Source organism: Centruroides sculpturatus, unplaced genomic scaffold (assembly GCF_000671375.1).
Source record: "Centruroides sculpturatus isolate CEXI.00-Female unplaced genomic scaffold, Cexi_2.0 scaffold596, whole genome shotgun sequence".
NCBI lineage: Eukaryota > Metazoa > Arthropoda > Arachnida > Scorpiones > Buthidae > Centruroides > Centruroides sculpturatus.
Genome location: NW_019384881.1, coordinates 153,708 through 161,614, shown reverse-complemented (window position 1 = coordinate 161,614; position 7,907 = coordinate 153,708).

Genomic DNA, 7,907 nt, shown 5'->3' with positions numbered 1-7,907 from the left:
GTGATAAAGTTTTAATACTTATTATTATAATCTAGACATGTTAATCCTTAAATATACTTGTATATTGGGCCACAAGTATATATTATATATACTTGTGGCCCAAAACTCCTTGACTTCTTCCAATGCGGCCCAGAGAAACAAAAAGGTTGGACACCCCTGATCTATAATACAGCCATCTTGTATAAATAACTGAAAAATATTTTAATTAATTAAAAACTACTACAACTAGTATAGTGTCGAATAAGCTAACGGCTTGATTACAGCTAGGAACAGAAGTAGTGATTTTTCTAGGAAATATGTTGGATAAGAGCACTTATTTCACTAAGAGGCAAAGTGGTCAGGCAGACTTGTATGTTTTCACCTCAAAAAATAATCTGGGGAATGCTAAGTTTGTATTGACTTTTCAATATAATGGCTTAAGTCTATGTTATAGTAATATGTAGGAGCTTTATANATATGTTGGATAAGAGCACTTATTTCACTAAGAGGCAAAGTGGTCAGGCAGACTTGTATGTTTTCACCTCAAAAAATAATCTGGGGAATGCTAAGTTTGTATTGACTTTTCAATATAATGGCTTAAGTCTATGTTATAGTAATATGTAGGAGCTTTATATTTGAATGTCTTTGGTATATAATAAATATATTACTGGCAGTTTTCTTACATGGTGCAGCCATTTTTTAGTAGTTAAAACAACATAATAATTTTGACAAAATAACAACATTACACTGTTGTTAGTGTGAGAATCGGGGTTTATGCATCAAAGCCTAAACCGTTTTCCGACAACGGGGCGGTGAGTCCCGCTCACAGGGTCAGTGGATGGCAATTTAGGAGGGCGAAAATCGAGTGGGAGGTCGCGGATAAGTCGATAAGGTGTTGACCGAGTACGAGTAAACACACATATTTAAGATAACATATATATATATTTAATTAACTAATGATATATTTGAAAGGGTTACAATAATTAAAAATACTACTAATCTCTAACCGAGGTTACAATAGGCGGTTTTCCGGCTACATCTCGTACATTTACGATAGAGGATATTCTTTGATCCTTCTTAGTATCTATTTAGGAATTAGCCCTAGTCCACCTGCGAGAAGGGAGAGAATTCTACTTACTAATTTGTAGATTGTAGAATCTAACCGTGTTGTCCGTCTTTGGCGGTCAGCGATGAGGATCGTCAATCCGTTATTTCCTTCTAAGTTGGAGGCCACCCCGATACTGGNTAGCATCTTTAAGGGGTGAAAAATGTGTTCGATTTCTTGCATTTATAATATCTTTTATGATTTAGGCTACTAATAAAAATCGATATAGGAATTTGTCTACTTTGTAGTTATCAAGTAGGTGTAAATTTTTGAACATTTTTGATATTTTTAAATAAATCTAATGAAAATTACACCTAAGCCGCCATAAAGCTGTTCAGACCATAAATGATGTCATAAATGCTTGAATACGGCATAACTTCTCACACTTTAATATGGCCGGCAAATTTCCTTCGGTTACGATGTCGGAACCGTTTTAAGTTTATTTTTCGTTACTACTGTACTACAATTCTTGAACAACTCGGGAAAAGTTATGGTTTCTTGGTAGCGTAAGCTTAATTCCAACAATAAAACAAAGTTTAATAACATTAATATGTATGACGATAAGCGATGATTGACAACTTTACCAGATTAGTGTTTTCTAACAGATAAACAGAACAATATGCCTACTCTTTTACCATCTGCTCCCTCCCAATTCATATTTTCAGTGTCTTTATTTGACGCCTACGGTCAAAATTCGTCTTCCGAAATAGTATTTGAACCAATTCTTTTAGTTTTAAAATATTTTGTACGAATTTAATTCTTTCGGAATATTCAAGGCGCGACTTAACGTTTTCGTGAAATTGTTTATGGACGACAGCGTAGGTTATTTAGAAATAAATATAATAGATGTCCTATTTGAAGGGTTTGAGGATTGTAAAAAATGCCCGTTGAGTAGGAATGTCCACTATTCGGCAGTGTCCGTTAATGGAAGTTTCACTGTATTATGATTTCTTGTTTACAGATCTGACATAACTTTGGAATTGTAGTTTTTAGCCAGAAAAATGAATTAGCATACATATTCACAAAATTAATAAGTAATTTTATTAATGTAGAGTGATGAATGTTTTGGAAAATTTCCAAAATATAACAATAAATATATTAAAGTATGATAATTATTTTAGTAACTATAATAATTCATTTATCATAATTCATGTAAATAGAAATTTAATTAAGTGGTACTCTGATAAGTAGTTTGTTAAGCTATTGATTGTTGTGCATCTGATTCAAATATAATGAAAACTATATCAGACAATTATTATAGTTTATTGTATAACTGATATATGTTTTAAAAAATATTTAGTAAAAATATTCTTAGTTAAGCATTTTAATTATAAAATTACAATTCCTGTACAACTAAAAATGAACATGATTTAAAAACAATTTTAAAATGGTCATTGACAGTTATGATATATTTATTATGTGATGTTATATACAAAATCTATGGTCGTAATGGAGGCAAGCCAAGTATAGCACGAAGTGCATTTGCTTCAGCAATCTTATCTCTGCTTTCTCCCTTCACAATCTTCTCATTTCTGCCTTCACTGATCTCTTCTTTCTCTATCACCTGGATCGTTTTCTTTTTCCCTTCGACTGTGTTTACTTGATTTTTTCTTATGTCCTAGATTATTGTTAATTTTGGATAAATTTTAATATNTATTTTACAGATTTGTTTCATTTTATAAATTATCTTTATGTGCAAATATATTATTTATAGCTTAGAGAATATTTCATTGCATTTTTATAAAAAGTTATAATTTTTGTATATAGGAGTTCCCCTAACTTTCAAACATCCAACTTACAAACAATTTGAAAAAATTTGTCTAATATTTTGTGTCTAATGTCTAAAATTTAAACTACAGTAGAGCATCAATTATCCAACCCCCGATTAACCGTCACATCAATTAACCAACCATTCTAGTTGGCAAATTTCAAATGTCTGCTAGTGATGTGGCATTACAATATTTGGCTATGTCTTGGCTCCTTTAATATTATTTTTGTTAAATTTTTGCGTGTTTTAGCTAACAACACGGCTCGATCATAGAAGGGAGACCAGTATTTAAACAAGATTTCATTTTCTAACTATATGTGGTTGTTTGTTTTGTGAACAATAAAATAATTTTAAAATAATTTTTAACGATACAATAGTCACAATTATTATTTTTTTAAAAATTTGTTAAGCTTAACACCGATGAAAATTCAACGCAAAGTAGGTTAATAGCGATATACTAATATACTATACTAATAATGTATTTTTTTCGGTTATCCGACCAACCCAAGTTTTCAAATAAGTCGCATAATCGATGCTCTACTGTACATGCAGATTGTAAAAATCTCTTGCCAATCACAGAGTGCCATTGAAATCAGTCTTTGGTCAATAGTAAGTAATAAATTCTTTAATAAATAATTTATGGAGATTTATTTCTATCATGTAACATTGCTATCCAATAAAATAAGTCTCTCTAATAAAAAAAAAATTAACATCCAATAGTTTATGTTCCAAAAGTATACAGACAGCAATTACAATTTTTGTCCAGTAAACAAATAATTTTTTCAAAGACATACATATACTTATTTGAATATGCCTACTGAAATTAAGATATTGCAAACATTTATACAAATCTGCAACTGCAGTTGACACTTTTATGTTCAAAACTGTTAAATGTAGCAACACAAATCAATTGTTTGATTATTTATCAAGCTTTAACAAGACTATCTTAATTTTTAATTTAAGTTAAAAATTAAATGTTATCATTAGATGGCAGCCTAACTACCTACCTGTAGACAAACTACTTTATCTAACTATTCAATTAGCCTTGTGTACGTTATTATATGTATAGGTTATTATAGATAAAATATAGTACAAAAGTCAACAGAAGGGTTATTAAAATTATCAGCAAGATACTAAGTTCTTTAATAATTGTACATTTCTAACAATACAAGTTTACCATGTCCATACATTACATTAAGCATGTTGACTCTTTTTCACAAATTTTAGACTTCCAAACAATTACAGTGTAAGAAGAAAAAGAATCAGCCATCTATTAAACAAACTCAAATTAAATTGGGCCAATGAAATGTCCTGGACTATGAGATAAATGGCAACACACATAAATATACAGAAACAAACTTTTAGCCTACTTTACTACAAAACTTTTTTGATAAAAATTATTGGAATGAAAAGTTTTGATATTCGTTTACTATATACATCAAAACAACTCTAATAATTCAATAATAGAGAGGTTGAGGCGCACGTTTTAAACGTGTAAACGTGTACGTGTGACGTTCGGCGCTGCTTTCCTGTAAGCCTAAAAGTTTGACGATGGTGTTTGAAATGTCGAGCGTGATTCCACCGACTATCCAAACACCATTGTCAAACTTTTAGGCTTACGGGAAAGTGGCGCTGAACGTCACACGTACACGTTTACACGTTTAAAACGTGCGCCTCAACCTCTCTAATAGTCTGATTACACTGTTATTATTTCATTCACAAATTTATTATGAATACTGGATTGGATTTTTAATACAAAGTAGACATAGACCATAAACCAGCATATATATGGGCACTAACAAACAAAGTCCCAATCTAAATACCAGTAACTCATTTGAAATCACAAGAATCTAGAGTAAATTTAAAATCCATATCTCTCATAAAAGTATATTCCTATTATGCATGAAAGTTATTGTGGTTACTGTTTAAATCTAGCAGAATCCAACATTTAATTTGTAAAAAATGTTTTATTTTTCAGAACATACTGCACAAAATATAAAGTTGTCTTTTATTATAAATAACAGTCTTGTGATGAAATTCTAGTATAAAGTTCAAAAAACAATTGTAATGCAGAGAGGTTCAAGAGAATACAATTTCGAGGGTTCCTTTTAAGAACTAGTATCTTTAATTTGTTTGTTCACAGGAATGCAACACATGGGCAATCTGCCAATGAGAATGCTTCCAGGAAGGACCATTACAGAAAACTAGCTCTACTCATGCATTATAAAAGCAAAGTAGAACCTGGAAAATGCTACTCAGCCAGGCACTAACCCACAAACGACCACTAACATTTGGAAAAACTAGCGTCAAGATCTTACTGTACATTTTTATTTAAAACTGGATAAAGTATTCATAGACCAACTGTTTGAGAATTGCACATTACTTTTAAAACTGTTGTTTTTTTATATTTTTTATATAATTGATCTGTATAAAGTATGCAAAAGAAACTATTGATGTTCTTCAAAATCACAAGATATGAAGGTTAATCTAGAGCAGTATTCCGCAATCGGTGTGCCATCACAAAGTGAAAGGTGTGACGTGAACTTTTGCATATTCTATTAATTGTGAAGTTTTGTATTTTTATCACAGTTGCTGTGTTTCTTATGCTTGTATTTCATTTTCTGCAGCAGCACTGATGAAATAAGATGACGTTTGTTTATTCTTTATTACAAGTCATGCATTTTTATGTATTCTAAGAAATTAAATGTAAAATAAATTTGATCATAGGTGTTAATGTCTGTTTAATAATAATAATAATAATAATGATAATAATAATAATAACTCTCCAATGGTCACAACCTGGTTGTAGTGGATAGGCCCAGTAATTTTACTAATTCATAGGGCAATGCAAACTGGAGCACAAGCTCCAGGTAGGGACACCCATGCCAGTAAGGTCTATAGAGAGAAGCTAAAAGTGATCACAACAGGTTGCTGATCAAATACATAAACAGGTAGAAACATTTAACATTATTAATGAAGATCACGTAACCTGTCAGGATAATCCAGCAACAAGCATTGATAATAGCACACATACAACAACTATAACTAATGATATTACAGGCACTTCCTCACCCATCACTGATAACATCGACATAGAATTAGTTAATACACTATCACTTATATTTCAGGAAACACTCACTAAATATACAGGTACAGATCCCACACAAAGACCACGAATACTGAAAATCAACACGTCAAAGGCAGTAGGAAAAACACTAAATTATGTAAACAATCACTCGCTACCACACTACATTCATTCAATTTCTACACTCTCAGACATTCATACATTAGTTTATGCTGGAGCAGTCACAGTAGTGACACACCATGGACTGAAAATATAATCACAGACAGACACACACAAAACACAATTCTATCACAAGCCTGCCTGGCAGAGACGAATAGAAACATAAATGACATTAGACAGCAATTAGGCAGCCTGACACAATACACTAAGAACAACATAACACCCAAATTAATGAAACAACTCAAAAACATTTTCAAGAAAAATCAATACACACACAAAACATGAACATCACAGCACACACATTACAGAATACATCGATACACTAAAACAAAAACTCGCAGCCAAAGCACGTAGACTCAAATGATACAAAACATGTACACTACGGAAACAACAAAATAAATTATTCACAAACAATGAAAAACTTTTTTACAGACAAATCAGTAACAAAACAAACACTAATACACAGCACAGTGGCACACAAACAGAAGAACTCACAACTTATTGGTCTTCTCTTTGGTCCAATGCTGTTACACACAACGCTGATGCAGGCTGGATCAAGGAGGAAAACATAAACTTGCATAACATACCAAGTATGCCCTGTGCTGAAATAAACATACATGACATTTGCTACACTGTTAACAGAACACACAACTGATAGACACCTGGTGTAGACAACATTCACAATTTCTAGTGAAAAAAAGTTTACATCACTGAACCAGAAACTAGCTAAACATCTAACACACATCATCAATCCATAAGACATGCCAAAATTTCTTACTCAGAGCATCACCTACATGAAACCTAAAAACAACAACACCACAGACCCCACACAATACAGACCAATTACATGTCTTCCAACACACTACAAATTATTGGCATCCTGTATCACAAACAAAATATACAAACATGTTGAAGAACACAACTTTCTTACAGAACAACAAAAACGTTGCCGTAGAAATCACAGGGGATGCAAAGAACAGTTACTCATAGATTCAGTCATTCTACGGTAAGCACACAAACAACACACAAACATACAAATGGCATATATAGACTACAGAAAAGCATTCGACAGTGTTCCACACAGTTGGCTACTACATATCCTACACATGTACAAAATACATCCAGCACTCATTGCATTCTTCCAAAACACTATGCAGCACTGGAGAACAACACTTCATCTCAGGGTTAGTAACACTTCCATACAAACAAACGAAATATTCATTAGGCAAAAAATTTTTCAACAAGATTCCTTGAGTCCTCTCTGGTTCTGCCTAGCCCTGAACCCATTATTCAACATGTTAAACAACATGCAATACAGCTACAATATCAGACACGAAAAAAACAACACAGTTTACACTCTCACATCTCATGTACATGGACGACATAAAACTTTATGCATCCACACAAAAACAACTACAGCAGCTCCTACAAATCACACATTCATACACCAGAGACATACAAATGCAGTTAGGTTTAGACAAATGCAAAACACTTCACATAGAAAAAGGAGTCCTGAAGAAAAAAGATTTTGCACTTGGAAATGGAGACAACATTGAATCCATGGAAGAGGGCGAGTTCTACAAGTATTTAGGATTCCAACAGGCCAGACTAACAGAACATACACAAATAAAGCAAAGATTAATTAAATAATACCAAACTAGGTTAAATGCTATTCTCAGAACACAGTTAAATGCAAAACACACAGTTAAAGCAATAAACACATATGTCATCCCAGTACTCACATACTCTTTTGGAGTTATACATTGGACTCACACAGATCTTGAGCAACTCCAAAGGAAAACAAGAACAAC